The sequence below is a fragment of the Garra rufa genome, chromosome 1, assembly GCF_049309525.1.
Source record: "Garra rufa chromosome 1, GarRuf1.0, whole genome shotgun sequence".
Lineage (NCBI taxonomy): Eukaryota > Metazoa > Chordata > Actinopteri > Cypriniformes > Cyprinidae > Garra > Garra rufa.
In genome coordinates, this window is record NC_133361.1 from 75,056,994 (window position 1) to 75,072,004 (window position 15,011).

The 15,011-nt window shown below is 37.9% G+C and overlaps 1 long non-coding RNA gene and 1 pseudogene across 1 annotated transcript in view; one reads left to right on the forward strand and one right to left on the reverse strand.

Annotated features, from left to right (window-relative positions):
• LOC141339345 (uncharacterized) overlaps positions 1-15,011 on the forward strand; it is a 299,598-nt gene that overhangs the window by 219,441 nt on the left and 65,146 nt on the right. The gene's annotated exons all lie outside the window — the stretch shown is intronic.
• LOC141342650 (complement C1q tumor necrosis factor-related protein 3-like) lies at positions 9,109-10,083 on the reverse strand (annotated as a pseudogene).

Consider the following 15,011-nt stretch of genomic DNA (forward strand, 5'->3'; position numbering starts at 1 on the left):
ACCTATCAAAATGTAATTTTTGATTAGTAATATGCATTGTTAAGAACTTAATTTGGACAACTTTAAAGGTGATTTTCTCAGTATTTTGATTTTTTTGCACCCTCAGATTCCAGATTTTCAAATAGTTGTATCTTGGCCAAATATTGTCCTATCCTAGCAAATTATACATCAATAGAAAGCTTATTTATTGAGCTTTCATATGATGTATATATCTCAGATTTGTAAAATTTAACCTTATGACTGGTTTTGTGGTCCAGAGTCACATATATGTATTCCCAGATCAAACCCATGCCCACTTGGCCCATAAATATGTCATGAAGGACCCATATTTGTGTTCCCAGTTCAAACCCATGCCCACTTGGCCTAAAAAAATTCTATGCAGGACCCATATGTGCATTCCCAGTTCAAACCCATGCCCACTTGGCCCATAAATATTCCATGTAGGACCCATATATGCATTCCCAGTTCAAACCCATGCCCACTTGGCCCATAAATATGTCATGCAGGACCCATATATGCATTCCCAGTTCAGAGCCATGCCCACTTGGCCCATAAATATGTCATGCAGGACCCATATTTGTGTTCCCATTTTAAACCCATGCCCACTTGGCCTATAAAAATTCTATGCAGGACCCATATGTGCATTCCCAGTTCAAACCCATGCCCACTTGGCCCATAAATATGCCATCCAAGACCCATATATGCGTTCCCAGATCAAACCCATGCCCACTTGGCCCATAAATATGCCATGCAGGACCCATATATGCGTTCCCAGATCAAACCCATGCCCACTTGGCCCATAAATATGTCATGCAGGACCCATATATGTATTCCCAGATCAAACCCATGCCCACTTGGCCCATAAATATGTCATGCAAGACCCATATTTGTGTTCCCAGTTCAAACCCATGCCCACTTGGCCTATAAAAATTCTATGCAGGACCCATATGTGCATTCCCAGTTCAAACCCATGCCCACTTGGCCCATAAATATGCCATGCAGGACCCATATATGCATTCCCAGTTCAAACCCATGCCCACTTGACCCATAAATATGTCATGCAGGACCCATATATGTATTCCCAGATCAAACCCATGCCCACTTGGCCCATAAATATGTCATGCAGGACCCATATTTGTGTTCCCAGTTCAAACCCATGCCCACTTGGCCTATAAAAATTCTATGCAGGACCCATATGTGCATTTCCAGTTCAAACCCATGCCCACTTGGCCCATAAATATGCCATGCAGGACCCATATATGCATTCCCAGTTCAAACCCATGCCCACTTGGCCCATAAATATGCCATGCAGGACCCATATATGCATTCCCAGATAAAACCCATGCCCACTTGGCCCATAAATATGTCATGCAAGACCCATATATGTGTTCCCAGATCAAACCCATGCCCACTTGGCCCATGCCTGTCCCTTATGTGACCCATGTAATCAGCTCATATGGGCTTCCTATGTGGGACTCATACTACAAAACCTACATGGGACCCGCTGATTTCACCCAGCCAAAGCCCATGCCCACACAGTTCCCATGGAACCCGTAGTTAACCCAGCTGGGCCCCACAAGTCATTGCTGGCTGGGATGAAGTACCAGGTTTTGTCACCAAAATTAAATTCTCTCCAAATTTGATTGTAGAAATATGCCCAGTCTATGGCCGTCAAAAGCAGGTAGTCACTTTTGGATGTATATTCTTTGTAAGATTCCAAAACATAGAGTTTACCAGTCTGCAACTCTTTGTCAAACACATATCTTCCAACACAATCATCAGACACTGGGAATCTTGTTTCACGAAATCTTCATCTTCACTGAGAATCTTTGTCAGACCATGTATTTCTATTTGTACGCTTATTCATTTCAAAGTTTGATGAACACTGTCACATCATTTGTTTTAGCGACATTCGGTGGTATATTTTATTAAAAGCTGACGTGGTGAGGTGTTTGAGTAATGCTCTCATCTGTTACTGGCACATTTAAGTTTTCACCACTTACACACACCTGCCCTAAACCTTTAACACTACCGTAATTATTTAAAAATACAAATACATTTCATGCCAGACACTTTTGAAACTGACTAAAAGCTAATATTTAAGCTAAACAAACAATGCAGGATCGGTGCATGAAATTTCGGACGCAGACATCATTAACTTAAAGGAACAAAAGACTATACGCGTTCACACAGTTAACTTTATTTAAATGTTTCACTGATATAAAATGACCCTGAGTTGTTAGTAAAGAAGTGTGTGGTGCCATCAGTGCGAGAAGGATCCGATGAATCGATTCTTTGAACCTGCTCATTGAGCCGAACTGTCCAAATGGATCATTTTGCAGAAACGAATTAGACTTAGGCTTTGCATCACTAACACAGATCACAAAAAGGGTGTTTATAACAACACTGAATGAACGTATACTTCACAAAAAGTGTGGAAATGTGAGTCATTTTAAATAGGGTGTCTGATTGTGTCTATAATCAGCAGCCCAACGATTTAGAGCGGTGTCATGTATGATTATTTTGGGTGCATCCCCATGTTTGAAGTCTGAGGTGTATGCTGGGTATTGTAGTTCCCTGACCTGAAAATCTACAGCGTTTGAATGAGGTATTAGTTACACGTGTTCAGTTTAACATCTTTGTAAAAGTAAAAAACAGAAAACAAAAAAGAATTGTTGAAACATATTTAGACTAAACAAATATGTTCAAGAGTAATACAATATGCATATACTAAAACAGACTTGATGTGTATGTTGTAATGGAGCAAACGTTGTTGTGCTATCTTGTGAAATAGCATTAGGTTTTAGTTGTGTGCTCCTGAAATCAAATAATTGTCTTTATCTTAAGAAAAAGTGAATAAGGCCCTGCTGTCTAAATATCCAACCAGTCTTCGTCATGAAATTATGAACCCATCGCCCCCATTCTGGAGAATGTGTGTTGTGTTAGACAGAGTGTTTCGTGATCCAAAGGGGTATGTTTGTCGAGTTCTAGGACTAGCTGTATGTTAAGCGCGACCAGCTAATTTACCGATTGTTAGCTCAGGCCTAAATTTTCAAGTTTCATCATAAAACTAGGTAAGCAGGAACTTGCAATAATAGGTTTAACATTTTATAAGTTGGTCAATACCTCATTCAAAGCTTTATCTTACTGCTGTGCTTTCTGCAATGGTTGTACTTGTTGTTAGGATGCTTCAGATTCGGTCAGGTTGGTTTTATGAGCATACCCTTGTTTGTCAAACTAGTGTTAAGTGATATTGATCGCATTTTTAACGTTAAAGAGGTTAATGAACTCTTTCACCAGTGTTGGGGAGCAACTGGTTACATCTAACTAAATTACGTAACTTGATTACAAAATACTGGGAAAAATGTGTAGTTAAATTACAGTTACTCATGAAAATGTTAACGATTACAAAGATTGATATCTTGCATAAATTGCATTGACTGGTTTAAAATATGAGACACCGATGTTTCCGAGTTTAGAACATGCACTTATTCGTCACTGTTTTATTTCCTATTTGGGTTGATGTATATTTATTTTATAAGTTTAACTGTTTTTCCAGCCTGTTGTTAGATGCCAATGTTTCCTGTCATAGCTATGTACAGATTTGATTTCAAAACAGTATCATAGCTATTAAACTATCTTGTTATGGTTTAAATGTGTATTTAAAGCTCAGAACAATCTCAAAGTAAGTCTGATTTAGTGGTGGATGTGCTATATAAAACTAAATTATTATAATCGCGATTCAAGTGAAAATCCTTGAGACCTGTTAACCCTGCCTGGTTTCAAAACATTAACAGTTGAAGACATTACATACTTAGAAAAGTAACAAAAAGCAATCAAATGTAATCAGTTACATTACTTTTTTAAGAGTAATTGAAATAGTTATAAATACTTATTAGATTTAAAATAGGGTAACTTGTAATCTATAACCTACTACATTTTCCAAAGTAAACTTCCTAACACTGGGTGTAAAATATTTCCATCAGGGTCTCGGGCCTCGGAAATGATAAAACAAACTTAAGGATGTTGTTGGTTGTTTGTGGGTGTCTGTGAAAGGTGTGTACATGCGTGAGAGAGTTTGAAAGAAAAATGTTTCAGGTAAAAGTTGTGATTTTACTGCAAACTATAAGCCTTATAACTATAGAAACTTAACACATCTGTATCAGTAAGATATTAATGTCATCACAAACCATAAGACACATCAGCCTGGGGTGTTACAAGATGGACTTATCGAATATTTGATTATTTCTTCTATAAATCATTTGTCCAAATCTTTATTAAATAAAACTATAAAGACAGTTATTTGCATTTACAAAAAATAAAACACCATAGTGTAAAAATAAATAATAATAATACCATTTTTAAAGAAAGAAAGAAAAGTCTGTATAATTCTGTGAGACATTTTTAGCACCTTGTTTAAGACATACTTTTGTTGCAAAACAAACTTATGACAACTAAATCTCAGTCTAATTCAGGTCTAATTCATAAAGAAAAATCTCAAAACAAAAGTTACATCATTGTTTAATCATACTGCTTCCCATAATCATGTGGTGCTAAACGTTTTTATTTGTAAAAGGTTTGTGTAAGCCATCATTTTAACACGGATTGTTTGTGTTTTAGTCGCATGATTGCTTTGTGTTTGTGTTTAGCTGCATGTATGTTTACTTTTTGTGTTTTAGTTTACATGTATGTTTGTGTGTTGTGTTTAAGTTTGCATCATGTGTTTGCGTTTTTTTGTTTTAGTTGCATGTATGTTTGTGTTTTGTGTTTAAGTTTGCATCATGTGTTTGCGTTTTTTGTTTTAGTTGCATGTATGTTTGTGTTTTGTGTTTAAGTTTGTATCATGTGTTTGCGTTTTTTGTTTTAGTTGCATGTATGTTTGTGTTTTGTGTTTAAGTTTGTATCATGTGTTTGCGTTTTTTGTTTTAGTTGTATGTATGTTCGTGTTTTGTGTTTAAGTTTGCATCATGTGTTTGCGTTTTTTGTTTTAGTTGCATGTATGTTTGTGTTTTGTGTTTAAGTTTGTATCATGTGTTTGCGTTTTTTGTTTTAGTTGCATGTATGTTCGTGTTTTAGTTTGCATGTGTGCATTGTGTTTGTGTGAGTGTTTGTGCTTGTGTTGAGACTTGAAAGAGCTAAGACTGAATATAAAGAAAAAACAACTGGAACTAAAAACAAGTAAAAATAAAACAAGATTTTCCACTAGCATAGATTGGTTTGTTAAAAACAAACTTCGTGGCCCTCCAGCTAATTTTAGCTTGTTGTTATTCATTCTGAACATCAGTTTAAAGACACATTCACCACATCCACATTGTAAACCTGTTTTTTTATTAGGAAAGATGTGTTCTTCCTAAATGTTACAATCCACCAGATGCCCCACGCAAATCCAGCTGTGTTGTTAAAGGCTAATTACACATCTTTTGACCTACTGAACTTTTACCTAAACTTCTGGCAGAGTTCACAAGAAAACACACTCGCAGGTGCGTATTGTAAAAAAAAAAAAAAAAAAAAAAAAAAAGTCCACTGCACATCCTTTGACCTCTTAATTAACGTTGGCATAAACTTTTAACAAAGTTCACAGCGCCAGTAGACCCATCTACACCCCCCTAGGTGATGAGTCGCAACCCCAGAAGAGTTTTTACAACGTAGGCTGATCTGATAAGAATGCATCAGCGATCGTAGACTGCGCTCACCAACCTCTCTGGTTTATTGGGCTGTGTGATTCAAGATATTTACATTTATATGATGTTGTTAAGTTTAGACTATTAAATACACACGCGTGTATGTGTTTTAACTACCACTCCGCAAGTCTTACGTACGGGAATAAAATTGCGGAATCCTCTCTTGCCTTTATTGTGCAGCGTGGAACAAAGCATTTGCTTTCATTCGGATATTTTAATGTACATGCATACAAACGGCTCAGCTGGTGTAGCCTAACAGACCGTATAAGTTCTAAGATTGTCAAAAATAAAAAGATAGTAACTTGTATTAACTAAATGAAATAAATAAATATTTTCCTGTGGCGTTTGTTTAAAAGGAAACTGACATCCGCTAAAAACTGCCCTTGAGACCAGTTTTACAAAACACTATTTCACAATTAAAGTTTTCTATGGACCCGTTTCAAATACACATTCCCTAAAAACAATAAGAGAATGACCATAAACTCCTTTGAATTGGTGGTCCTGTGAGTTGTCAAAAATGAAAAGATAGATTAAAGGAGTATCTGTGATTAACTAAATAAAATAAATAAATAAATATTTTCCTGTGGCTTAGGCGGCGTTTGTTTGAAAGGAATCTGACATGCGCTTTAAAATGAAACAAACAAACAAACAAAAAACTGAGGAATGTTTAATGTTAAACAGAGGAATGATTTAATCAATTATGAAATGTCATCGATTTATTCAAATAAGAAGTCTTCTTCGATTTTTAAAAGTATTAATTTGTTTAATTATTTTACCATACATTTAAACCTTTGGTCTCTGCTTTACTGCGTGTGTTAGGGGAGTTGTTGTGGGTGGGGTTTGTCCGCAGCGCCCGTAAGTTCATTCTAAGTCAGACAGCGAGGAGAAAGGGTGTATTGTCGCTAAACAGTGTAAGGTGTTTGATTCTTAAATTTTATTAACTTTGTAACAAACTCTACCTAGTTTTTTACATTGTAATGGTAGACTACAACATAGATTTTTTTGTCAAGTATCTTATGCTGTTGCTTAACGATTGCATCTGATATTTTTTAGTTTTTTAGATCAGTGTGAGATGCACTGGTCTCTCTCCTTTACTTTATCTTGTATCAGTATAAACTCTACATTTTTTACATTGTAATGCTAAGACTACAGCATAGGTTTTGTTTATTTTACTTTAACTCTTGTATCAGTAAAAAAAACTATTTAAACTTTTAAACATTTTTAAAATTGTATTGCTTTAGACTACAAAATAGATTTTGTTTATTTTAGTTTAACTCTTGTATCAGTAAAAAAAACTATTTAAACTTTTAAACATTTTTAAAATTGTATTGCTTTAGACTACAACATAGATTTTGTTTATTTTAGTTTAACTCTTGTATCAGTAAAAACTCTACCATTTTTACATTGTAATGGTAGACTACAACATAGATTTTTGTCAAGTATCTTATGCTGTTGCTTAATGTTTGCATCTGATATTTTGTAGTTTTTTTAGATCAGTGTGAGATGCACAGGACTTTTCCTTGATCTTGTATCAGTAAAAAACTTTTTAAACGTTTTTAAAAGTTGTAATGCTTTAGACTACAACATAGGTTTTGTTTTACTTTAACACTTGTATCAGTAACAAAACTCTACCTTTTAAAATTGTAATGCTACAAGATTGGTTTTATTTTACTTTAAGTCTTTTATCACTAAAAAAAAACTATTTAAACTTTTAAACATTTTTAAAAAAAGGTGTAATGCTACAGACTACAACATAGATTTTGTTTTCACAGTTTTCTGGAAAATACAAACCTCTCTGTGTTTCTATTGTACATGTGAAGAAAAACACAACTTTAATAAAAACTACCCCTTAAGCCCTGTTTCCCAAACATATACACTATTTCACAATTAAAGTTGAAAAGCACATAGTTTTGAACAGTTTTCCATGGCCCCATTTCAAATACACATCCCCCAAAAACAATAGGAAAACAACCATAAATTCCATTGAGTTGGTGGTCCGGATAAACAGATGTCCAGTTTTGGGAGGGGTAGGGGGTGTCCAAAAACAGGTGTCCAGTTGGGGAGGGGGGTGGAATTTTTATGACATGCAATCAATCAAACATCTTGACACATGGTGCCCTACTTGTCTCTCTTATGACGTTTAAATTCATAGTTGGGTAGCATTGGCAGACAAAAATGTTTAATTCAGACAATTTAAAGAGCCCAATTTATTTGCATTTTTGATCGTCTGTTGTTTCGTGTACTGGTCTACCTACAAAATTTAAAGTACACATAAGCAACATAAAATAAACAACAGCTCATCAGCTAATCCTATACTGTATATAAGAGATCATGTTTAATATAATACAGCTCACTACCAAGTTTGGTTAACAATAAGTCCTGTTTTTAAAAGGATTTTTTTTCCAGTATTTAAAGCACTTTAATGCCCACCAAGATTGAAAATTGTGCCTCTGATAGCTGTCTGCTTCTTAAACGCTCCTATGAGTGTTTGCATAGGCACTTCAGGCTTTCACTTTACAACGGGTCTTTGTTGCATTAACATTTGTAGGTAGTCACTGACATATCTGTTGCAAAAACACCACCAGGAATGGCAAAAATTACTTTTGTTCACTGTTTCTTCGTGTCTGCACACTCACAAATCCATTTATTATTACGAACGAAGTATAACAAGGAAATCATTGCCATGAACACGAAACAAGCCCGTGATTTGCAAATAATGCAGCTACAATTACAGTGTAAACCTACATAGTTTACTTTTACAGAAATGATTTTATTACCTGAAAAGCAGGTCAGGCCGTTCTGAGATTTTGGCGCGCTCCTCGAAGACCATATGTTTAAGGCGGTGCTTTGAGTACACAATTAAGATATCTATAAAATAATTTTGACTAGTCAATGTTAATTCTAGATATCTACATTCAAATTCTTCCTTGTCACAAAGCTGAATGCGGACATCTCCAAAGAAAGATCCTCCTAGTCAAAAATCTGATTGAGATATCCAGAATTAAATTGCAGATATCTTTAAATAGGTTTCGACTGGGAAGAATTCCAATTCAAGATGTATACAACTGAAATTCGACTAGTAGTACATTATTTACAGATATCTACAAGTGTATTTGTGGATATCTTTAAAAATGACGAAGTAAAGATATCTCCAATTGGATTATGACTTGTGAATGGTGTAGAATACACAAACGCCGGAAGGGGAAATGGGTGAAAGCTATGAATTTGTCGGTAAAGAGAAAGCAAGTTATGGAAACAGAAGAAAGGATGTCATTTTATCTAGTTTAAGAATAGGACATGTAGTATTAAATAAAAATCTGCATATAATAGGGAAACATGAAACAGGCTTCTGTGATAAATGTGGATTACCAAAAACGTTTTTTCTTTTTAACATGTGTGGCATATGAAAGGGAAAGACATCAGATGTTCAAAGAACTACAACTGATGGGAATTAATAATATATCTTTAAAGAGAAAAAAAAATTAACGGAAAGAGTTTGACGATTGAATGGCTGTGCTAATTTATTAAAACCACTGAACAATGTGACATTCTCTTTATCCCAGATCCATGAGTCCTTTCCTAGTTTGATATAGACTTGATCTCCTTTCTCCAACAGCAGCGTTAAGCTATTTCCTCCATTCGCTGGAACACCGTTACTCTTGTGTTGTCCTGCTGCTGCTTCTCTCATTTCATTTCTATACAAGGTCAGCACTGTTTCATTTGCAGTTCCACAATGGTAGAAGAAACTGAAATAGTAAACTCCTCGCAGTGGTGCTGTGAAAATCCCTGTTAAAGATTGAGATACAGATCTCATTGATTATTGATTATACAAGTGTGTTCATATTGTCTTCAGCAGTGTGGATGAACAATACCAACGTTAATGCAGACATCCTTGTAAGCCAGTGTTGAATCTACATTAACTGGTCCAAAGAAACCATTTACTCCTAATGCAGCAGAAAATGCCACCTTTGGTCTGTCTGAAGGGAACATATCATAAATATAAATATCACCCTAGACTGTTTTTATTTCATTTGATACCATTTCTTGGAAACAAATTTCACAGAGAAATCACTTGTAGATTTCACAATTTCTAAGTAAATCCTCCACCAATTGTGTGCCAGTGTCTTAGGTCTTCATAGACATCAGTCTCACCTTGCTTTTCCATTTTGATTTCCTCAATCTGAGCTTCACTGTTACTAAGTTTAGACATCAGCTCCTGCTGACTGATTTCCAGAGCGTTGAGTCACGTCTCTGTGGCTTGTAATCTCTCTTTTGTTGCTCCAAGTTCCTGCAGTAGGTCTGTGAATAAAGGACAAGTCAGCTCTTTAGTTTCATTCTGAAGAATGGTGAATTCAGAGGAAACCGGTTCTGTTGCACTGAAACCTGCGGCATTTGGTGCCATTGTTGCTCTCATTCTTAAGGCTATAGCTAGAGTGTTAGATATGTGTCAGCTGTATGTGCATATATTTACAAGAATGTTGCAAAGGTGATGCTTTTATACTGTTTTTATGTATTCAGTAATTCACACGTAATTAACAATTTAGCCAATGACAGGCAACATGCAGCAGATTTTATATGACTTTGCTTAAACTATATTGTTTTATTACCTTTATGCTAGCTTAATGATTTACAAATTGATTATAAATGCAATACAGATAAAACAGCTGTTAGAATGTTAGAATATATATTGGTGCTGGGATGTTGGTTTTAGCTGGTTTATGCTGGTCCTTTGCTGGTTTATGCCGGTCCTTTGCTGGTTTTTGCTGGTCCTTTGCTGGTTTATGCCGATCTTTTGCTGGTTCATGCCGGTCCTTTGCTGGTTCATGCCGGTCCTTTGCTGGTTCATGCCGCTCCTTTGCTGGTTTTTGCCGGTCTTTTGTTGGTTTTTGCCAGTCCTTTGCTGGTTTATGCCGGTCTTTTGCTGGTTTTTGCTGGTTTATGCCGGTCTTTTGCTGGTTTATGCCGATCTTTTGCTGGTTTTTGCCGGTCCTTTGCTGGTTTATGCCAATCTTTTGCTGGTTTATGATCAAGGACCAGCATAAACCAGCATAATACCAGCATTAACCAGCAAAATACCAGCAAAATACCAGCATTAACCAGCTAAATACCACCATAAACCAGCAAAGGACCAGCATAAAACAGCAAAATACCAGCATAAACCAGCAAAGGACCAGCATAAACCAGCAAAGGACCAGCATTAACCAGCAAAGGACCAGCATAAACCAGCTAAGGACCAGCATTAACAAGCAAAATACCACCGTAAACCAGCAAAGGACCAGCATAAACCAGCAAAATGCCAGCATTAACCAGCAAAAGACCAGCAAAATACCAGCAAAATACCAGCATAAACCAGCAAAATACCAGCATTAACCAGCAAAATACCACCATAAACCAGCAAAGGACCAGCATAAAACAGCAAAATACCAGCATTAACCAGCAAAAGACCAGCGAAATACCAGCATTAACAAGCAAAATACCACCATAAACCAGCAGAGGACCAGCACAAACCAGCAAAATACCAGCAAAAGACCAGCATAAACCAGCAAAATACTAGCATTAACCAGCAAAGGGCCAGCATAAACCAGCTAAAACCAGCATAAACCAGCAAAGGACCAGCATTAACCAGCAAAATACCACCATAAACCAGCAAAGGACCAGCATAAACCAGCAAAGGACCTGCATAAACCAGCAAAATACCAGCATTAACCAGCAAAGGACCAGCATAAACCAGCTAAAACCAGCATAAACCAGCAAAGGACCAGCATTAACCAGCAAAACACCAGCATTAACCAGAAGAGGTGAAGTCCAACTGCTACAAACATGCTCCAGGAAGAGCTGGTGGTGGTTAAAAGAAATAAGACATTTAAAGAGACATTTAAGTGTTGTCACACACTTGCAGGAGTGAGACATGAGGGCAGGAGTACACAATATAACAAGGACTTATTAAATAAACTAAGAACAGAAATCCAGGGACATAGAGAGACAAGGGGAAATTGGAACAATGGACTATTTAAACATACCCAAAGGGGAGTGGTCACTAAACAAGACAGGTGTACACAATCCACAATAACGAGGGCAAGGCTAAACCAAATAAACACTGAACCAAAGGGGGAGACAAAGGAACAAACCAAATCGATGGGAACACAGGGGGGAAAAACACTACAAAACAGACCACAATGCTGACACTAGTGTTTACATTAATCCAATATTTTGGTTTTCTACTTGTTCGATTTATATCTGTTTAACAAAAATGTAAACTGTTACAGGAAAAATTGAGTACTGCCACAATAAGAATGCTTCTGGAAGAGCAGATGAACAAGAGAGAATAAAAATAAATAAAAGATAATTAAACATGTGTGTTCACTTTTATCCTTTACATTGGTTATGCTCTTGTTTGAAAAATAGCTGCTTAATATTAATGTAAATCTTTGAGAAAATTGCTACATACTCAGAATTAACTACATTATACTTTATTATTTCCATTTTCTTGCTTAAATAGTAGCCACACAGGAAAGACATGCAATTCACATCCAGATAACATTGAAGGCGTAGGTTCAACTTTCATTTCGGAACTATTTTTCAACCATGACGGGACGGGACAGGATGTCTTTTCAATGGTTGTTAAACGTCCAAATGTTTAAGGGGTCTTCCTGTTTCATCTGAACAGATGTAAAATCTCTTTCACTTCTAGCAGGAAGTGCAGGGTGGAGAGAGCTCAATGCACTTCAAATGCTCACAACACAAACTAACAAAGAAACGAGACATAAATAGACAGTCCACATGGGAAATGTTTGAGGAAACAGCAAAGAGACAAACATGGCTCATACATTTACAGTGGTGTAAATTCCAGGTTCAGAAAGTAAAAGACCTCCCTAGTTTTTATATATTTTTGTTCCAATCGACTGGATTTGCTAGTTAGCACAGTTTTTCAGCCAGTGATGGAACTAAACCTGTTGAAAAAAACAGCATGTACTGGTTAGGTAGGTTTTGGTGCTGGGATGCTGGTTTTAGCTGGTTTGCTGGTTTCAAAGGACCAACATAAACCAGCAAAGGGCCAGCTAAAACCAGCAAAGGACCAACATAAACCAGTAAAGGACCAGCATAAACCAGCAAAGGACCAGCATAAACCAGCAAAGGACCAACATAAACCAGCAAAGGACCAGCATAAACCAGCAAAGGACCAACATAAACCAGCAAAGGACCAGCATAAACCAGCAAAGGGACCAGCATAAACCAGCAAAGGGACCAGCATAAACAAGCAAAAGGCCAGCTAAAACCAGCAAAGGACCATCATAAACCAGCAAAGGACCATCATAAACCAGCAAAGAACCAACATAAACCACCAAAGGGCCAGCATAAACCAGCAAAGGGCCAGCTAAAACCAGCAAAGGACCAGCATAAACCAGCAAAGGGCCAGCATAAACCAGCAAAGGGCCAGCATAAACCAGCAAAGGACCAACATAAACCAGCAAAGGGCCAGCATAAACCAGCAAATGACCAGCATAAACCAGCAAAGGACCATTATAAACCAGCAAAATACCAGCATAAACCAGCAAAGGGCCAGCATAAACCTGCAAAGGACCAGCATAAACCAGCAAAGGACCAGCATAAACCAGCAAAGGACCAACATAAACCAGCAAAGGACCAACATAAACCAGCAAAGGACCAGCATAAACCAGCAAAGGGCCAGCTAAAACCAGCAAAGGACCAGCATAAACCAGCAAAGGACCAGCATAAACCAGCAAAGGGCCAGCTAAAACCAGCAAAGGACCAGCATAAACCAGCAAAGGGTCAGCATAAACCAGCAAAGGGCCAGCATAAACCAGCAAAAGACCAGCATAAACCAGCAAATGACCAGCATAAACCAGCAAAGGGCCAGCTAAAACCAGCAAAGGACCAGCATAAACCAGCAAAGGGCCAGCATAAACCAGCAAAGGACCAGCATAAACCAGCAAAGGGCCAGCATAAACCAGCAAAATACCAGCATAAACCAGCAAAGGACCAGCATAAACCAGCAAAGGACCAGCATAAACCAGCAAAGGACCAACATAAACCAGCAAAGGACCATCATAAACCAGCAAAGGACCAGCATAAACCAGCAAAGGACCAACATAAACCAGCAAAGGACCATCATAAACCAGCAAAGGACCAGCATAAACCAGCAAAGGACCAACATAAACCAGCAAATGACCAGCATAAACCAGCAAAGGACCATCATAAACTAGCAAAGGACCAACATAAACCAGCAAAGGGCCAGCATAAACCAGCAAAGGACCAGCATAAACCAGCAAAGGACCAGCATAAACCAGCAAAGGACCAACATAAACCAGCAAAGGACCAACATAAACCAGCAAAGGACCAGCATAAACCAGCAAAGGGCCAGCTAAAACCAGCAAAGGACCAGCATAAACCAGCAAAGGGCCAGCTAAAACCAGCAAAGGACCAGCATAAACCAGCAAAGGGTCAGCATAAATCAGCAAAGGGCCAGCATAAACCAGCAAAAGACCAGCATAAACCAGCAAATGACCAGCATAAACCAGCAAAGGGCCAGCTAAAACCAGCAAAGGACCAGCATAAACCAGCAAAGGGCCAGCATAAACCAGCAAAGGGCCAGCATAAACCAGCAAAGGACCAGCATAAACCAGCAAAGGACCAGCATAAACCAGCAAAGGACCAACATAAACCAGCAAAGGACCAGCATAAACCAGCAAAGGACCAACATAAACCAGCAAAGGACCAACATGAACCAGCAAAGGACCAGCATAAACCAGCAAAGGACCAGCATAAACCAGCAAAGGGCCAGCATAAACCAGCAAAGGGCCAGCATAAACCAGCAAAGGACCAGCATAAACCAGCAAAGGGCCAGCTAAAACCAGCAAAGGACCAGCATAAACCAGCAAAGGGCCAGCATAAACCAGCAAAGGACCAGCATAAACCAGCAAAGGGCCAGCATAAACCAGCAAAGGGCCATCATAAACCAGCAAAGGACCAACATAAACCAGCAAAGGGCCAGCATAAACCAGCAAAGGACCAGCATAAACCAGCAAAGGACCAGCATAAACCAGCAAAGGACCAACATAAACCAGCAAAGGACCAACATAAACCAGCAAAGGACCAGCATAAACCAGCAAAGGGCCAGCTAAAACCAGCAAAGGACCAGCATAAACCAGCAAAGGGCCAGCTAAAACCAGCAAAGGACCAGCATAAACCAGCAAAGGGTCAGCATAAATCAGCAAAGGGCCAGCATAAACCAGCAAAAGACCAGCATAAACCAGCAAATGACCAGCATAAACCAGCAAAGGGCCAGCTAAAACCAGCAAAGGACCAGCA